The following is a 17,741-nucleotide window of genomic DNA, read 5'->3' as shown; positions in this document are numbered from 1 at the left end:
TAAATACAACATTGTATCGTCAATACACACATAATAAAGTAATGTGCTAATGTTATAATGCTTGTATGAAATCTAAATAAATTTGTGCTCATATGAAAACCCTATGACTCATTGTGTTTGGCAAAACTAAGGTGATGTCCATCTACATAAACCATTTCTTGTTACATATTTGAAAGGACAACATTCTTAAATGGAAAACAGAAGGGAAATTTGTGAATAATTCCCTCCACTCTCTTTCAAATAGTCAGAATGTCATAAAATCCTATTCTACTAATATCAGCTAGTACTTTATAAACTTATTTTTATTTTACAAATATTTCTATTGATATGGAAAATAAATTTTTAATAAAAATAAAATTATCTGGCATAAGAATACTGATTTTCAGGTTAATCATTTTAGTTCTATTCTTATGGAAACAATTATCTAAAATAATAATACACTAAACAAAATGAACAATCTCATTAAGCCCAAACTTTTAAAGAAAGGATTTAAAGCATTACTTAGTAACAGGAACCTTTCAACGCAAGAACAGAATCTTAATGGCTGCTAGAGCAAAGCAAAGATCACCTATAAAAGAAAACCCATCACAACTGTAGCAGACTTTTCAACAAAATATTAAAGGAAAGAAATTTATCTTTCAAAATTCATTGAAAAATAAGATATTTCCATGACACAGAGCACCTTAGGAAATTCATCATCACCAATCCTGGACTCCAAATAATTCTTAATAATATTCTAGAAAAAATAATGGAAAACAAGAACAAAGATATATCATGTAAAGAAAGGTACAAATTCCCAATGATGATGTCATTATATTAATACCTAAAATGTACCAATAAACTTCACGAATTAAAAAAAAATAAAAGATAATGGAGCTAACAAAGCCAGAAGTTGTAACAGAACAACTACACCAGGCTGGGTGTGGCACAAGTAAAAGGGAAAAAAAGAAAATCAGCAAGAGAAAAATGATGCAATGACAAGAATAAGTCAATACATTTCCATATGAACTCTCAGTATGAGTGACCTTAATTCCCCAATCAAAAGACATAGAATGGCAGAGTGGATCAAGAAATAAAATCCAACAGCATGCTGTATGTAAGAAACATATTTAACTCAAAGAACTTCACAGGCAAAAATCAAAGGATGGAAAAGGTGAAATCACAACAGACACCGCTGATCTCCACAAGATTACTAACAACTGCCTCTAAAATTTGTAGAGCAAATATTGACAGAAATAAAAAGAGAAACTTGTAAAACTATTGTTTTGACTTTTACTTTATATTATTGTTCGAATTATATATAAAACAATTCTGCTTTTATCTGTGCATTATTTCACATTACATTTGCAATATAAACAATCAGCTAAATACCACTACAAACACATGCACTCACACACACTGCTAGCAAATACACACATAAACACACACACACACACACATACATATGAGTCTGCCTATCAAGAGGATCTGAGCACTACCAGCTCTCTGAAACTTTAGATAGAAGTCATGAAATAAATCTATAAATGGTATCTCTTTTGATCCAGTTCTCTAAAGGAGACTGTAACATTCTCCTGATCCCTTCTTAAAATTCTTTAGAATCTTTCCCAAATACAGAGGTGCTTTCTGCTGCTTTTTTTTTCTACTAGCAAATTAAGAGAAAGTTCTGCCTTTCCCATCTGTGTCATTTACAGCAGAACTGAGTACATAACGATATAAGCAGAAGTTTGATTCTGGAGACAATTAATACAATGAAGGTTCCTGCAGTGGAGAGCAACCTGGGGGAAAATTCTGGACACCATCCCTGGTCATCAAATGAGATTCAAGTTCAGAATATATCAGGGCTGTAGAGACCTCAGTCAACATCTGAATTACAGTTATTTCTCTGCATGATTTGCCTAGAGTTTTGTTCTTTCTCTAAAGTATAACCTCTTAAGGCTGTAACTGTGTTTGACTTGTTCTCTCGATGTCTTTCTTTACTGTCTTCAGAAATTCGTGGGTGCTTAACAAAAAGCTGAAGACCAATAGGTAGAAAAGACAAAGGGAGGCAATTTTTAGCAATTAGAACCTTCCTGAAATGATACTCACTGCTTCAAAATACTCCTTGTTAATATTTCCAAAATATTTTGAAAAAAGTATTTTTAAAGAATATTACAAAGGACATAACTGAATACATTCAATAGAGCTTGGCTCATATGTCTTCCAACAAAATTATATTGGAAAAGCTTTAGGAACAAGAAACTTATTTTCTACATAATGTTTTCTGAATTTCTGCCTAAGGAAAAAGAACAGTTAGTAGTAAACTATGATGACCCTTCACAAAGGAGAGACAGGTGTGGGTAAGGAAACAACACGAAGATGGGGAAAGGTTACAAAAATACAATCCATGGAGCATTATGTCTCTTGAGAAAAACTCTACTCAAGACCTCTGCCAACTCTAAAATTCTTACAGTAACAGAGAGATCATTTGTTTCATGTAAGAAACTAATAAAAGTGAAACTTTTTAATAGTCACAGGCCTGTTTTTTCTTTGTTTTACCTTAAAAAAATCAACTGTGAAAGAAAAGCTTGAGACTTTTAAATTCTTCTATTTAATTATTTTTCACTCCTTTATAGTACCCTCTACCTTAAAAATCACCAAAGATTCATTGCTTGGTTTGATTTTCAAAAGTATTATTAGAGCTGTTTCAAAGTCAGTGGTTAATTATAAATATTGCTTCTAGAAGTAACTATTTCCTACAGGATGTTCATGCTCTGCCTAGTTCTGCCATTTCTCTTTCAATTTCTCCATCTCTGAGGACTTCATTATGTGTGCCATATTGATGACCCTTCCCCTGCCTTGCCTTCTGAGGCCACTTGAGGCATTTCTAGGTATATTCCTTTATATTATCTCTTTTTGAAACTGCCAAGGTCATATCTTTGATAAAATCATTTCAAACTTCTGCCTCTGCTCTTTCTGATAGTGTTCTGTGGCATTGCTCTTTCATCACATTTAACCTAGCTTTCTGAAGCTAGTAACCCTCTGTATTTTGCTTCTGTTTTCTCTCCTTGATTTATTCCACTTCTTGGCATTTCAGAATGTGCCCTTTTGTTTTCTAAACAATAGGTGGTGTTGACATATGATGCAGATATAGTTTCTTTTCATAACACTTCAGTGAATTACTTTTTTCTTTGGATTTCTGACTTTCCTCAGTGTATTTCAGTAGAATATCTCTGTATATGTATACATTTCCTACCACTTTCCAATGAAACTAAAACAATAATTAACAGAAAGTTTACAAGTAAAGTAATACAGATTTTCTTTAGGTATTGAGAAAATATGAAAATGCCATTTGATACTACTCAATATTTCTTACAAAAATTGTTCTTCTCTAATCTTACTTAGTGATTTGGAAGTAAAACCATTCTTAATAAATATCACCATATACATTTTTATTACATGAACACACATATATATATGCAAATGTTTATATATACACCTACATATAAGCTATAGAAAATTTGATAGATAATTCTATCAAATATATTTTAAATATACTAAAATAAAAATTCTAAATTACAGATGTGTATATGTGGCATTTTAATCAACTTTTCTAAGCAGAATTACAAACTGATACTTATGAATTTTCCACTTTAATGTATAGAGAATTGAATATTAATTACAATATAGTTTTCCAGGTTTTATAAATTGAAATATGACAAATCATGAATGAAAATTCAGAGGATATTATCAATAAACTTAGCATGTGTTATTTAACAAAGTTCATTCAAATAATAATTCTTTAGGGAAATAGAAATGGTAGAAAATTTGGAATTTTTAAATAATTTATATAAAATTTCCTCTAATATTATTCAAACTATTCTCAAATGAAATAAAAGCAGTGAATAAAATTGATTATATTCATAATTTATTTCATTGTAATGCATATATGCAACATATATAGGACAATCAATAATTATAATTCTGAAAACAAAATCTCAATGTAAACAGTTTAGGTTAAACCCTCTTTAAATTATGAATGTACAAGTACAGATACAAAAAAATATATCTAAAAAGGCTGCTGAGCACCTGAATTTCAATATTTGAAGAAATTCAAATTTTTATAATTTAAATAATAGTACTTTCATCAATATTTTATGTTGAATACCATTTGTATGCTCTTTTACAAATTGAAACTCTGAAAGCATATGATTTTTCACTATCCATAAAGAATAAACTCATTGAAAGTAAATTAATAAAATTGATATGAAAATGTACAGAATTTGGACTAAGGTATTGTATTCAGTTTGCACTTGTCTTTCTCTGTAAGTATAATGAAATTAACTGCTATTGTAAATACAAGATTCTTCCTTAGTTTTTATAGAAAACTTTCATTTGAATCTCAACTAATTATTCTTTAGGTGAAGAATATTCTTTAAACCTGGAAAATTTAATAAAAGTGTGAATAATGTTCCAGATTTTGTAATATAGATTAAGATATGTTTTAAAATGATGTCTGAAAGCTAACAAAAAGTTGAACTCTATGTAGGCAGTCTGCCTCCACAACCAAGGACAGAAAGGACACATAATTCTTTGCAGTGAATGCTGTACACCTTAGTAAGAATCTATTACTGTCAATTTGAGGTTGATTGAATGTCAGACAATGTTAGTCAAAACTCCATTTTTTACTTCAAAAGCTACTTGTGTATTTATTTGAGCTGAACCAAAGATTACAATAGAAATTGAAGCACTCATAAGTTATTCCATTTTAGACAGAAATAGGTAAACTGTCCTTCAGGGAGTATTTAATGTCAAAATCTAAAAAATCTTTTCTCTCCTGTAGTTTGAGGATAACAGCCTACACAGCTGAATTAACTGACCACTCCCTATTGCACCTGCTTTGTTGTAGTTCATTAAAAAAAAGGGGGGGATGGGGAACACAAAACAAACCATAGAAAAGAAAATGATAAATTCAAAGTTTCACCTACCAGTAAAATTTGGTTCAAGAACTAAGGATTTATTTTTAAAAGGAGTTGTGACCTCACTACTTTGGAGTCAGGCAGCCAAGTGACAAGATAAATACAATTGGTAGTTTGATAGGAAACATAGTTTCACGTCTGTCAAAACACCAGCAAAGGAAGAAAAAGAAATATTTTGAGAAATCATTAACTGCCCCCCAATGTAAAATGATCCTGTCTTCTATTCTGTGCGGGCATTAGATCCTAACTCAGTTATTTATGAATTGACTTTAAAAGTTTCAGACACCAACAGTTGTTCACAATTAAGCCTAGGAAAAAAGAAAATAAAATGTTGTCTTGGAAGCAGTGTACTTTTCTCGTATGCAGGGAACTCACAAAAGCTAACCTTATCTATAATAAAAAGCAATTCTTCGGATATTTCTTGAATTTATCATATGAAGATTTCATCAGTTTTTCATGCTGTTTAATTTTTGAACATGCAATGCAAATGTTGAAAACTCAGACAAAAAAGTACATTGTTACATATTTTGACATGAAGGTAAAATGTCATTTTACAAGCTCAGATTTAGACTTTTGTGACATTAGTGCTAGAGATTCTTGGTAACATTCTCAGTAAGGCTTATTCTACAACTGTGCAACATTAGAATATTATTAAACATGCTTGACCTTAATTTTTATTTGCATTTAAAAATATGCAGGCTAGATTATATGATCCATGTAGTTTCCTCACACAAGAGTACAATACTTTGGGTCCATCCATACTCATCCTAATTGCCAAAGAGAAGATAGACTACCATAAAAAAGATAAGAAACACTAGCTAGGATAGCTAAAAGAGAACTCTTGAACACATTTTGTAGGACTGTAAATTAGTACAGTCATTATGTAAAATAGCATAGAGATTCCTCAAGAAACAAAAAATGGAGCGTTCACATTGATCTCTCTATATATATATCCAAAGGAAATGAAATCAGTGTATCAAAGAGACACCTTCCAAGTTTATTGCACCACTATTCACAATAGCCAAGAAATGGAAACGAAGTGTTCGTGGAACGACAAATTGGTAAAACAAATATAGTATGTATACATACCAGAACACCAAATATAGTAGGGAAATAGAATAGAACACTGTTTGCCATAAAAAGAATTAAACTCTCCTGTCCTTTACTACAACATGGATGAAACTGGAAATCATGTTGAGTGTAACAAGGCAGATACAAAAAGACTAGTACCAAATGGTTTCACTTATATTTAGAATATTAATAAATTGATCCCTAGAAGTAGAGGGTGGAATGGAGGGTACCAGAGGTTTGGGAGAATAGGGACAAGGATCAAGTTTTATCACTACATATTATGTTACAGTTAGGTAGAAGTAACAAGTTTTACTGCTGTGCTATTGTACTGTAGGGTAACCATAGATAACAATAACATATGAGACATTTCAAAAAATCTGTAAGAAACAATTCTGAATTTTTTACTTTACTAGTATATATTTGGTATACATAATATGGTGATAGACATGCTTGACTTGGTTTAAACACATACATCACATTTTGCAGCATTAATTTAATTTTTATGTTTTTACGCCTCAATTAAAATTAATTTTTAAAAACTAGGTATTTTCCCTTTGTGGATTTGGATTAAATAGTACCTGGCTTTATGGAGTTATTACCGCACACTCATTTAAAGCTGTGTTCTTTCCTGAATTGTAGGGTGGTGAAAGCAAATAGGCATGTTTCCAGATTAACTTTCAGATAGGGCTGTTTGTGTGATGTAAATTCCCCAAAACAGGAGCATCAAAGGAGGCTTTAATTCAAACACATGTGAGGCAGTGACTGTGAGGTGGAAGCATAATGACATTAAGTGTTTTTCATTCTTCTGAGACCCCTGTGATTGAATTCCTAATATCAGTTTTCAAGCACCATTGAAGTCACTTGGTGATTCCTCACCAAAATGGATCTTCAGCATGGTGGGTGATCTTTCCTGGTTACATGTCCTAGTCAGTTCTCAGGCCCTCAAGGGGTGTTCCTTAAATCTCATTATACTCATTAAGTATTTGAGTTAAAATCACAGATCACAATTTCTTCAACAAAAGAATTCAATACAATTTTTCAAGTGAAAAGGTTATTTTTTAACTATTGTAGTTAATATGATGTATTATGGCTACTTCTAACTAAGTTTATTCCCATTTATTTTTTGGTTTTCCTATTTGAGGTGTTTGGTTTTATGTGGAAGTCTAGAGAGAATAAAATCTCCCTGTTGCTGTCATTCTTCAGTAACTCCCAAGAGTTATTTAAAGTCATGACAAGACATAATATGACAGTTCAGCTAGGAAAGATAAACAGAAAAAAAAAATGAACTCATTAGAAAGCTCAAGATCTGATGCACATATACACAGATCATTGATACATGACAATTGCAGACATTGTTCTTTGCTTTCCACATGTCAAAAGTATAGATCTTGTTTTTTTAGTCATTTTTATATAACTCACAAAAAATTTCAAAATTGGAGCATATAATTTCCATATTGCATTAACTCAAATCTCCCTATTGGCTTAACATTTTACCACATTCTCTCTCTCTCTCTCCTCTCTCTCACCCTCCCTCCCCTCTTTCCCTTTGTCTCCCTCTTTCCCTTTCTTTGTCTATCCCTTTCTTTCTTCCTCTAGATTTGTGTGATCTATCCCTTTCTTCCCCTCCTCTCTCTATATAGCTTTTAATTATTTTTAAATGTGAAATATGATGTTCCATTTATCTTAAATTATTAATTGGTGCCTTTAAAATATTTTCTCCTTCTAGTCAAGTATTTGATTTAGATTCACTTACTTTTCTTTGGTGCTATTCATGTTTAATCTCATTTAATCTAGTGTTTCAGTCTTCTTTTTAATTAATGATTATAATTTTATTGTAAGATCATAGATTGGTTATTTTATACCACTCACTTGATTTGGACTTTCCTGAGTATTCTTTAGAATTATATTTTGCTTATGAATTTTTGACTTTGAAATCACAGAAGTGGTACTGTAGTTTTTCTGAACACGTTTCATTAATGGGTATGTACTCTACTTACCACACAGCTGCTGCTGATTATGTGTTTAAGGTGGGTTATCACAAATTTTCCTATCATAATATAATACATCCCTCTTTGTAATTAATTAGTGGTTTGTAAGAGATAATTATGCCCATTCCTTGATAATTATCATGGGTTGTTAATAATATGACAGCTATAAAATGGTGCTTTTCTAATTTCTTTCTTCAGTTTAAATTTATTAATTGCCATTTTATCAAAAGAAAAAGCTATTTCTTTTTATTAATTTTATTCATTTTTTAGATCTGCATTTATATCCACATATACATCCATATCTACATGTATATATCCATTTGGTTTTGTGCCTATTTATCCAGTTATCTAATACCACATATTTCCAGAAGAACTTGAGAAGGGTCATTCTAGCTTTTCCCTTTCACATGTTTATAGCTCCTCTATCTAGCAGTGAGATATCTTGATACTATCACCCTCACTGTATGGACTAAATTTCTCCTATTTCCTCATGAAAACAAATACCTAGTTACATAACATGCTTCCTAGATCTCCAAAGTATCCTCAGCCCCCTGTCTACTACCTCCATGTACTACCTGCTTCCTTTTTCAAGTCCCTCTTCAGCTTTGGTCACACCAGACCTTCTGGCTTCCACAGCCATACAACCTGACTGTATCCTTTGCCCTAACCTAGAATCCTTCCTTTTCCAGTGAAGGTAAAGAAGGAACAAAATGGAGAGCAAATATATCATTACGCTCTTTTAATTTTGAGTTTCCAGAAACTGGAAACTCTAAAACATGGCTATAAACACTTTCTTTGGAGTATCTTCCAATTGACTTGTCAGATTCATTTCCACCTTCTGCAATCTATTCTGTGAGCCAGGAAGTGAACTTTCAGACTACATCAACTGGGTACTTTTCAATTTTTTCTTTCAGTTTCCACTTAATGATAGGAAACTCTGGGAGAACACTACAGAGAAGGAGGAGACTGATACTATTATTTTTACTCTTTTCCTTTACCCTCTGTGCTATGGCTTCTGGTTGCTTGAACCTCTTGGCTGAGGGTCACAGCTCCCCAAACTATTTTCATACATCTTTTTCCTTCTGCATTTAATAACTATTCCTTCCCCTTCAGCTTTAGTTTATTTTGCCCAAACTCTTCCCATACACTTATTAAAGTCATTCCAATTAATCTACTCATAATTAGCCCTTTTGAATGCACCATCTGTTCCTGCTGGGACCTTTTCACTGACACCATATTTGGCATCAGAGAAACACAAAAAGCAGACCATCAAGATAAGATTGGAGAATTGAGTTGCTCATGTATTGGAGAAACACATGGATAACCTATTTGCTGAGGGTATGTGGCTAATCCTCATAAGCAGGTGGCATCATATTCTCTGATTTTATCACATCTTAATGTACAATGAATCGCCAGACCATGGGTGCTATGGCAACAATCATGGTAATAAAGATCATATAGTCATTTTGTTCTTGTGGACTACTCAATCCTAGGGATAGTCTAAAGGGAAAAATAAATTAATATCTATAAAATATAAAATAATATCTATAATAAATTACAACAGAGCTATAAAAATAAAATTAATATCTACACAATTAGTACTACATGTTTTCAGCCCAAAGGCATTATCAAATCTATTAGTTATAGAGCAGTTAGGGCTAAGGTCTACATCAATAACAAGTCTGAACTTTGTAGACTTTGCACTGAGTTCTGCAGCAACTGATTATCAGTGTGGTTCCTAAATTTTATTACTTGTTTTTGAGTATCTTTGGTGGACCAGATCATATCTTTTCCTCCTTTTTGTTCTTTTTTCTGCTTTCTGATATGCATTGTGTTGTGCAGGAATGTTGTTTATAGTAAGGAGAATTATAGCGTATTAAAAAACTCACAAGTCCTAAAGTATGTTATTTAAGCTTTCTTTTTTTTTGATATTTATTTGTTTATTTATTTATTTATTTTCTCCATTAAGTTTATTGGTACATTTTAAGTATACAATACAGTTACATTCATCGTTGGGATCTTGAACCTTTACATGATGTATCTTGGTTCTTATTTTTTCCCCTTCCCCTGTCCTCCCTTCACCCCCTCCACCCTTCTCTATTTGCAAAGACTTTGTGTCCATTTTTTTCCTTTTCTCATATTTTTTCTTGTCCCTTCTTTCCTTTCCCCTACACCTCTCACTTCCCCTACTCCTTTAGACCTTTAATTCCTATTACACAATATCAATTACACATTTTTTAAATTATAATATCAAAATTTAGAGGATATTACCACAGATTTTACAGAATTTAAAAGGATATAGAAAGCATATTTCAAAAATCCTTTTCGAAGTAAATTTGACAACTTCTAAGAAGTACATTGGAAAACAAATTAATGAAACTGACTCTAGATGAAATATGAAATTTGAATAGCACCTATTAAAGAAAGTATATTTCTAGCTTGAAAACCTATGTATATGACAACAACAGGCTCATATACATTTTACCTGATGAATTATATCAAACATTTAAAGTAGAAAAAAGGAAGAACAATTCTCCCCTCATTTTAGGAAATCATCATTGTGCTAATCCTAATAGAAGAAAAAATTATGAACATAGAAAAAATTTGTTTAACAAAACAAACTATTAGAAGTCAAAGCTGGCAGCATGTAGAAAGTGGTTTTATTATAGGGATGGCAGTGTTTATTCAGCTTTGGAAGATCCACCTCATAAGTCATCATTTTAACAAAGAAAAACCCATATGATTGTGTGAGTAGTTGGAGAAAAAGTATTGGACTAAATTCTACAGCTGTTCTTGGTAAAGGCTATCAGGAGACTAGAAGAAGAACAGAATCTTCTCAACACATAAGCCATGTACTCCATGAGTCTGCAAAAGTGCCTTATATGAATGGAAAAGATACAATACTTTCTTGCTAAGGTGGGGAACAAGGGCAGATATGCGTACTCTTCATCTGTCCATTAAACTTTGAAACATAGGCCCAAACCAAAATAGTCTGACAATAAAAAGAAACAATTAGCATAGGATTGGCAAGGTATAACTAAATCTTTATATGTAGATGAAATGATCATCTACAGAGAAAATACTAAGAAATCTCTAGGAGCCCCTAGAAATTGTATTTGCATTTAGGAGCATTAGAAAACACAAGGTATATATAAAAATTCAGGTCTATGTATACTTGCTATAAATGAAGAATTGGACGTTGAAATTTAAAAGTTATGTAAGAGTACAAAGGATCTAGAAAAGAAAAAAAAACAATGTTGGAAGACATTTATTACCTAATTTTTTTTTTCATACTGGGGATCAAACTCAGGACCTTGCACTTGTGAGGCAGGTGGTGGAACCACTGAGCTAAACCCTGGCCCTTATTACCTAATTTTAAGACTTCCTCTAAAGCTACAGTAAGCAAGGCATTGTTGTTGTAAGGAAAGACATATAGATCATTGGAATAAAGCAGAAAATCTGGAAATAGAACCAAATATATATGTTCCACTGAGTTTTGAAAGATTATTTAACATTAACATTTTATAGAACATAAACTCAACTGAAGAGCGAGGAAAAAATAGTTTTCAGCAAATGATACTAGAACACCTGTTATCTGTATGTAAAAAATTAACCTCAATCCTGTATTTCCATACATAAAAATAATTTGAAAGGATCTATGAACCTAAATGTGAAAGACTAAAACTAAATCTTTAAGAAGAAATTATAAGGAAAACTATTCATGAATTTAGAGTAGACAAGAATTTCCTAGGATGCAAAAACATGACGTATAAAAGAACAAAATTGATAAATGAGATTCTATCAAAATTTAGAACTTTAAATGACATTGTTAAGAAAATGAAAAGTAGTCCTTAAACAGGCTACATTTATAATACATATAACCTATGGCCAGAATATATAAAGAACACTTACAGCTCATTAATAGACAACCCAATTAAAAAGTAGACACAAGAAGATGATAAATAGCCAGTACAACACAAGGAAAGGTATGCAACACTAGAATCAGAAAAATACTAATCAATACAATAACAAGATCATATTATACACTCATTAGGGAAATGAAGTTGAAAGTTTTAAAAGAACAGATGTCAGCTTAGGTGTGAACCAGTTAGAACTTTTGAATACTGCTAATATGAATGTAAGATGATAAAACCATTTGGAAACCAATATAGAAATTACTTATATTACTGTTAAGAACCAACAGTTCTGTTCTTAAGTTTTCACTTAAAAAGAATGAAAACACATGTTCACAGTAGATTTGTTCATACAAATTGACTATCCCTTATCTGAAATTCTTAGGACCAGAAGTGTTTCAGATTTTAGTTTGAAATCCACTTGATCTGCAAAGAGGATAGCTACTCCTGCTTTTTTTCAGGTCCCAGTCACATGGAGTAGTGTTTTCCACCCTTTAACTTTCAGTCTATGAGTTTCTTTTTGAATTAAGTGTGTTTCTTGTATGCAGCATACTGTTGGATCTTGGTTCTTGACCGATTCTGCCAGTCTATTTCTTTTGATTGGTGAATTGAGACCATTAACTTTGATTGTTATAACTGATATGTATTGAATTTATCATTGTCATGATTTTTTCTTTTTGTTGGATTCTCCCCCTTTGCATTTAATTTCTTGTCATGCCCAACAGATTCCTTCTGCTGTGTTTCCTGGGGTTTTGATCTTGGTTGTCTTTTCCCAGGATATTGTCTAAAATTTTTTGGAGTGCTGCTTTGGTATTCATGACGTTCCTAAGGTTCTCTTTGTCATGAAAGTACCTTATTTCTCCATCAATTTTGAAAGATAGTTTTGCAGGGTACATCAATCTGGGTTGGAGGCTGTTTTCCTTTAGGACTTGGAATATGTCACTCCAAGCTTGCCTTGAGGGTTTGCATTTAGAAGTCTACTGTGATTCTGATGGGCTTTCCTTTGCATGTGATTTGTTTCTTTTCTCTAAGTGCTTATAGAATTTTGTTCTCCTGTTCGGTTTCTGGAATCTTAACAATTATATGCCTATAATTGTAGAATTTTTTTGATCAAGGCTAGTTGGAGTCCTATATGCCTCACTTATCTGTATGTCAATTTCTTTTCCCCTGCTTGGGAAGATTTCTGACATCACTTCTGTGAACCGCTTTTTTATGTCATCTGCACTCTCTCCTCTTTCTTCATTGACTCCAATCAGTCTTATGTTATTCTTCTTTGCATCATCTAGCAGCTGGTGGATTGATTTCTTGTGGTCCCTTACAATTTCGAAGCAATTTTTCTTTTCCTGGTCACTAATTGCAATCTTATCTTCTATATTTGAAATTCTGTCCTCACATTGGCTCATTCTGCTGTGCAGACTTTCAATGGAGTTTTTGATCTCCTGGAAATGTTTGCATCTGTTTTATGGATTTCATTTGTTTCCTATGTTGGTATTCCATCATGTTCCTCAGCTCCTCTCTAGATTTATTAATCATCTCTTGCAATATGAGAACAATCTCTGCTGTTATCTGAGAAATTATTTCTGATTTCACTTTTTCCAGATCCTCTTTTGTTACTAGTTCAGGGAGTCCACATGATTTAGTATCAGATTGTTCCATCTCCTTTCCCTTTGGGGTTGCTATAGGTGATCTGGAAGTCTGATTTTGAGGCTTGTTTATGTGTCTTCTCATTTTTGACGGGGGGTGGGTGCTGCCGGAGCCTCCATGGCTTACCTCCTCTGCACTGGGAGCGATGCTATGGTGGCCTGGGATTCTCCTCCTGGGTGCTGGGATTAGCTCACTTCCTCTGCCCTGGGAGTGGTGCTATGGCAGCCCAGGAGCCTCCTCCTGGGTCCTGGGATGGGTTCACCTCCTCTGGGCTGGGAGGGGTGCTATAGTAGCCCTCTATACAGTTCATAGAGGTTTCAATCCATAATAACCTGGCTCCTAGCCAGAGATGGCAGACAGGAGAAACAACATGGCACACACAAGGTAGAAAAGGCAACAGGGAGCTATTGTTTAAGCTTTCTATACTCATTGGCCAGAACTACAAATGGTAAGCGCTGTCTAGCAAAATCTAATAGGAGTGACCTAGAAATTAATCTACAGCATCTTTCTTTCCATAATAAATTTGATGGTCAAACAGGCTCAAAATATAGGAAAAATTCTCTCCAAAGCCACACCTAAAACATTGCTAGTAAAAATAACTTTGGTTCTAATATGTCAATACAAACAAAGAGATACAGAAGCTGTAATTTCTACACTAATTAAACCCTGCCAACTTTGTTTACCCTCTTTCTCAGTGCAACACATGTCTACAATCCAGGGAATTTTCCTTTCTCTAAATCTTAACTTAGAATCTATAATAAAAAACGTTTTTCCTTTCTGAGATATCACCCCAGAAAAATGAATAGGGTATGATAAGCAGAACAATGCCCTCTCCAAAGATGTCTGTCTTAGTCCCCATTGCTTATGAATATTTTAGCTTAAAATGCAAAGACTAGTTAAGCTTACAGAGGGAACTGATGTTGCTAACTTTATTAGCTAACTAATAAAGCTGCCTTTATTATAGGGATACTATCTGGGATTATTCAGATAATATCCATAATTGTTCTTAAAATGAGAAGAGAGTCAAAGGGAGATGTAATAATAGAAGAATGATCAGAGTAATGCAATATGGCCACCTTTGAAGTTGGAGGAAGAGGATTAGATGTTGAGGAATATGGGCAGCACCTAGAAGATAGAAAACATAAAGAACAAGCTATCTGCTAGAGCCTGTGGAATAGAATACAACTCTTCAGATTGCATAGTTTGCATTTAGCTCCATGAAACCTCTGTCAGTCTTGTAACATACAGGACTGCAATATCAATTTGAGTTGTTTTAAGCTACTGAATTCTTGACAATTTGTTACAGCAGCAATGGAAAACTAAAATATAGGAAGTGACTCAATTTGCAAATGAAAATGTAAAATTAAATGCATATTGATGGGCTATTTCTTCAGTTGCAAGAGAACATCTCTGTTTATAATCAAGTTTTATCTGTTTTGTATATATATTTTCCTTTTCTATTATATATTTATATATATATATATATATATATATATATATTTGTATTGGGGATCGAATTCAAGACTTTGTGCTTGCGAAGCAGGTGCTGGAACCACTGAGCTAAATCCCCAGCCCTTCTATTATATTTGATGTACACCTTAAATTTGATGTAGATGCCATATTGGAAATTATATGGGTTAAAATTTTATTTGACATAGAAGTTAGTTATTGTAACATACCCTATTAATGGTTCAGTTAAATCCAACAAAATCCTTACTCAAATTTCCCCAGTATCTTTGAGGTTAGAAGCAGGGAAGAACTCATACATAATGTTAAAGACTTCTTCTCCAGTGGTGTTGTTATAGCCTCCACTAGCTTGTAACACTTTCATTTTCCAAATCTATTAAACTCCAACACAAGCACACTCAAAAACACACATGTCTTCCATGGTCACCAGCAAAATTAACACTTACTTTTTAGTAGTACCTCAAAGAAATATTCCACCATCAATTTTCCTTGAAGGCACTTGTTTCACTGCTGTGTATCTTATTCTGCATTTATCAGCATATGTATGTATGTACACATGGGGTGAATCAATACATTTTTTCCTTCTTTTTTTTTTCTGGTACCAGGGATCAAACTCAGGACATCGTGCTTGCAAGGCAGGCAGCAGAACCACTGAGCTAAATTCCCAGCCCATTTTTTCCTCTATCTTAATGGAGAACTCAATTATACTTGATAATTCCTAGTTTCAGTTTTGACATGTTACAGTGAAGCATGTGTAATCATTTTTATAGTACCACAATTCATAATAGCTACATCTTGGAAGTAGCCTATATCCCCATGACTACATGAATAGGAAAAGAAAATGTGGTATTTAAGCACAACAGAGTATTACTCTGCTATAAAGAAAGAAACTTGAGTCATTTGTAGCAAAATGAATGCACTTTGATACCACAACATTAAGTGAAATAAATCAGATACACGAGTTTAAATATCAAGTGGTTTCACTTACATGGAAAAACCAAAGTATAAATAAAGCTCAAAATAAAAGATAAATAATAGAAAGTAGGGAGACTGATATTTCTGAAAGAGGAAGGAGGTCAAGAGATAGAGGTCAGTTGGAGGGTGTGGAGGGAAAGGGATGAAAAAAAGAATTCAAATTTGTTATGTATGCATACCAGCTTCACACAAGGAATGTACACATTATGTACTGCAAACATGTACACACAGAAAAGGAAAGGGATGAAGAGATGGGTGGAGAAGGGAGGGGAGGAGAGGAGGAAAAGAGGGAAAGGGGATGAAAAAAGGAATTAGGATGTATAATGTAAATGTACCAGCTGCAGATAAGGAATGCAAACATTATGTACCACAAACATGCATTAATAAATGAAAATGTAAGATCACTTATCAAAATGGAAATTTTGAGAAAAGGAAAAAATGGAAACAAAGTCTTTGTAAATAGGGAAGAGTGGAGGGGTTGAAGGGAGGGCAAGGGATTGGGGGAAAACAATAAGAACCAGGATATATTAAGTAAAGATATGAATTCCCAATAATGAATGCCATCATATTGTATAACTAAAATGTACCAACAAAATTAATGAATGAAAAAAATGAAATATTAAGCATTCCCTATATATATAGTAAAAATATCATGAAGGTCCTCTTTTTTAGGTCAGAAGAGTAATGGGGTCTAGAATGTTATGCTGGTGAATAGTAATGTGAAAGGAAGAAAGCAATACATTTTCGAGAAAGGCTAATTGGTTGGTTATAACTTGTATAATCTCAGTCAGTAGCATTGGCTGCATTACATGAAGAACCTTGAAATAAAGGCAGATTCTAGAGTTAGCTCTATAGATGCATCAATGAGTTTTACAAAAAGGGTCATCCCCCTAAGAGAAAGAACATAAGCCTTTGCAAATGAGTCAAGCAGGGAGTTATAGTAAGCAATGATTTTTGATACTTATGAAGTTGTACCTGAATTTAAATCACAGAAGATGACAGAACTTACTACTTTCACTAGAGGTTTTCAACAGACTAGAAAACAAAAGTAAATACAAAGATAGGTATGCTTTTAGAATAGTATTTAATTTTGTCACACTTTGGAAAAAGGTATTCTCATCTTTGCTGTAATTCCTATCAGAAGAGAACAAGTTAACTTTTAGATGCACTTCTAGTTTCTAGAAAGGTGAGCCACATACAGGCAAGTGATACACATATAAAAGCAGATAAATAGGGATGCAAAGGAAGTCTAGCAGATCATTTTCACTACATCAAAGAAGCATCCTTAACTAAGGTTGCTAAAATTTCCTAAAATCTCTATTGATAAGTCTATGGAGGAATTTTTTAAAGGCCATTATAAAATATCAAAACTTAAATTCTGATTCTGTAAATGAAGAATGAGAAAAAAATCTGGTCAAAACTTTAGAGAGATAATCTCTTGTATTTCCAAACAACTGTTTGGTGGCTGTTACTGAATTTTGCACTCCTTCCTAAACTCGTATTTTAAAGTATCTACTAAGCCCCATTACCTCTGAACATATTGATACTTAGAAATACAGATACTTAGAGATATGTTACTCTTTACAGAGGTTAACCATGTTAAAATGAGGGCCTTATTGTGGGCTGTAACCCAATGGAATTAGCATCATTTTGGAAAGAAGAAGTTTCGACACAGATACTCACTTCCATGAAGAACATCATATGAAGAGTCATAGGTAGCTAAAGAA

The sequence above is a fragment of the Heterocephalus glaber genome, unplaced genomic scaffold (assembly GCF_053883595.1).
Source record: "Heterocephalus glaber isolate CG9 unplaced genomic scaffold, H.glaber_assembly_v1.0 deba00001461, whole genome shotgun sequence".
Taxonomy (NCBI): Eukaryota; Metazoa; Chordata; class Mammalia; order Rodentia; family Bathyergidae; genus Heterocephalus; species Heterocephalus glaber.
Note: the sequence above shows the minus strand (reverse complement) of the source record.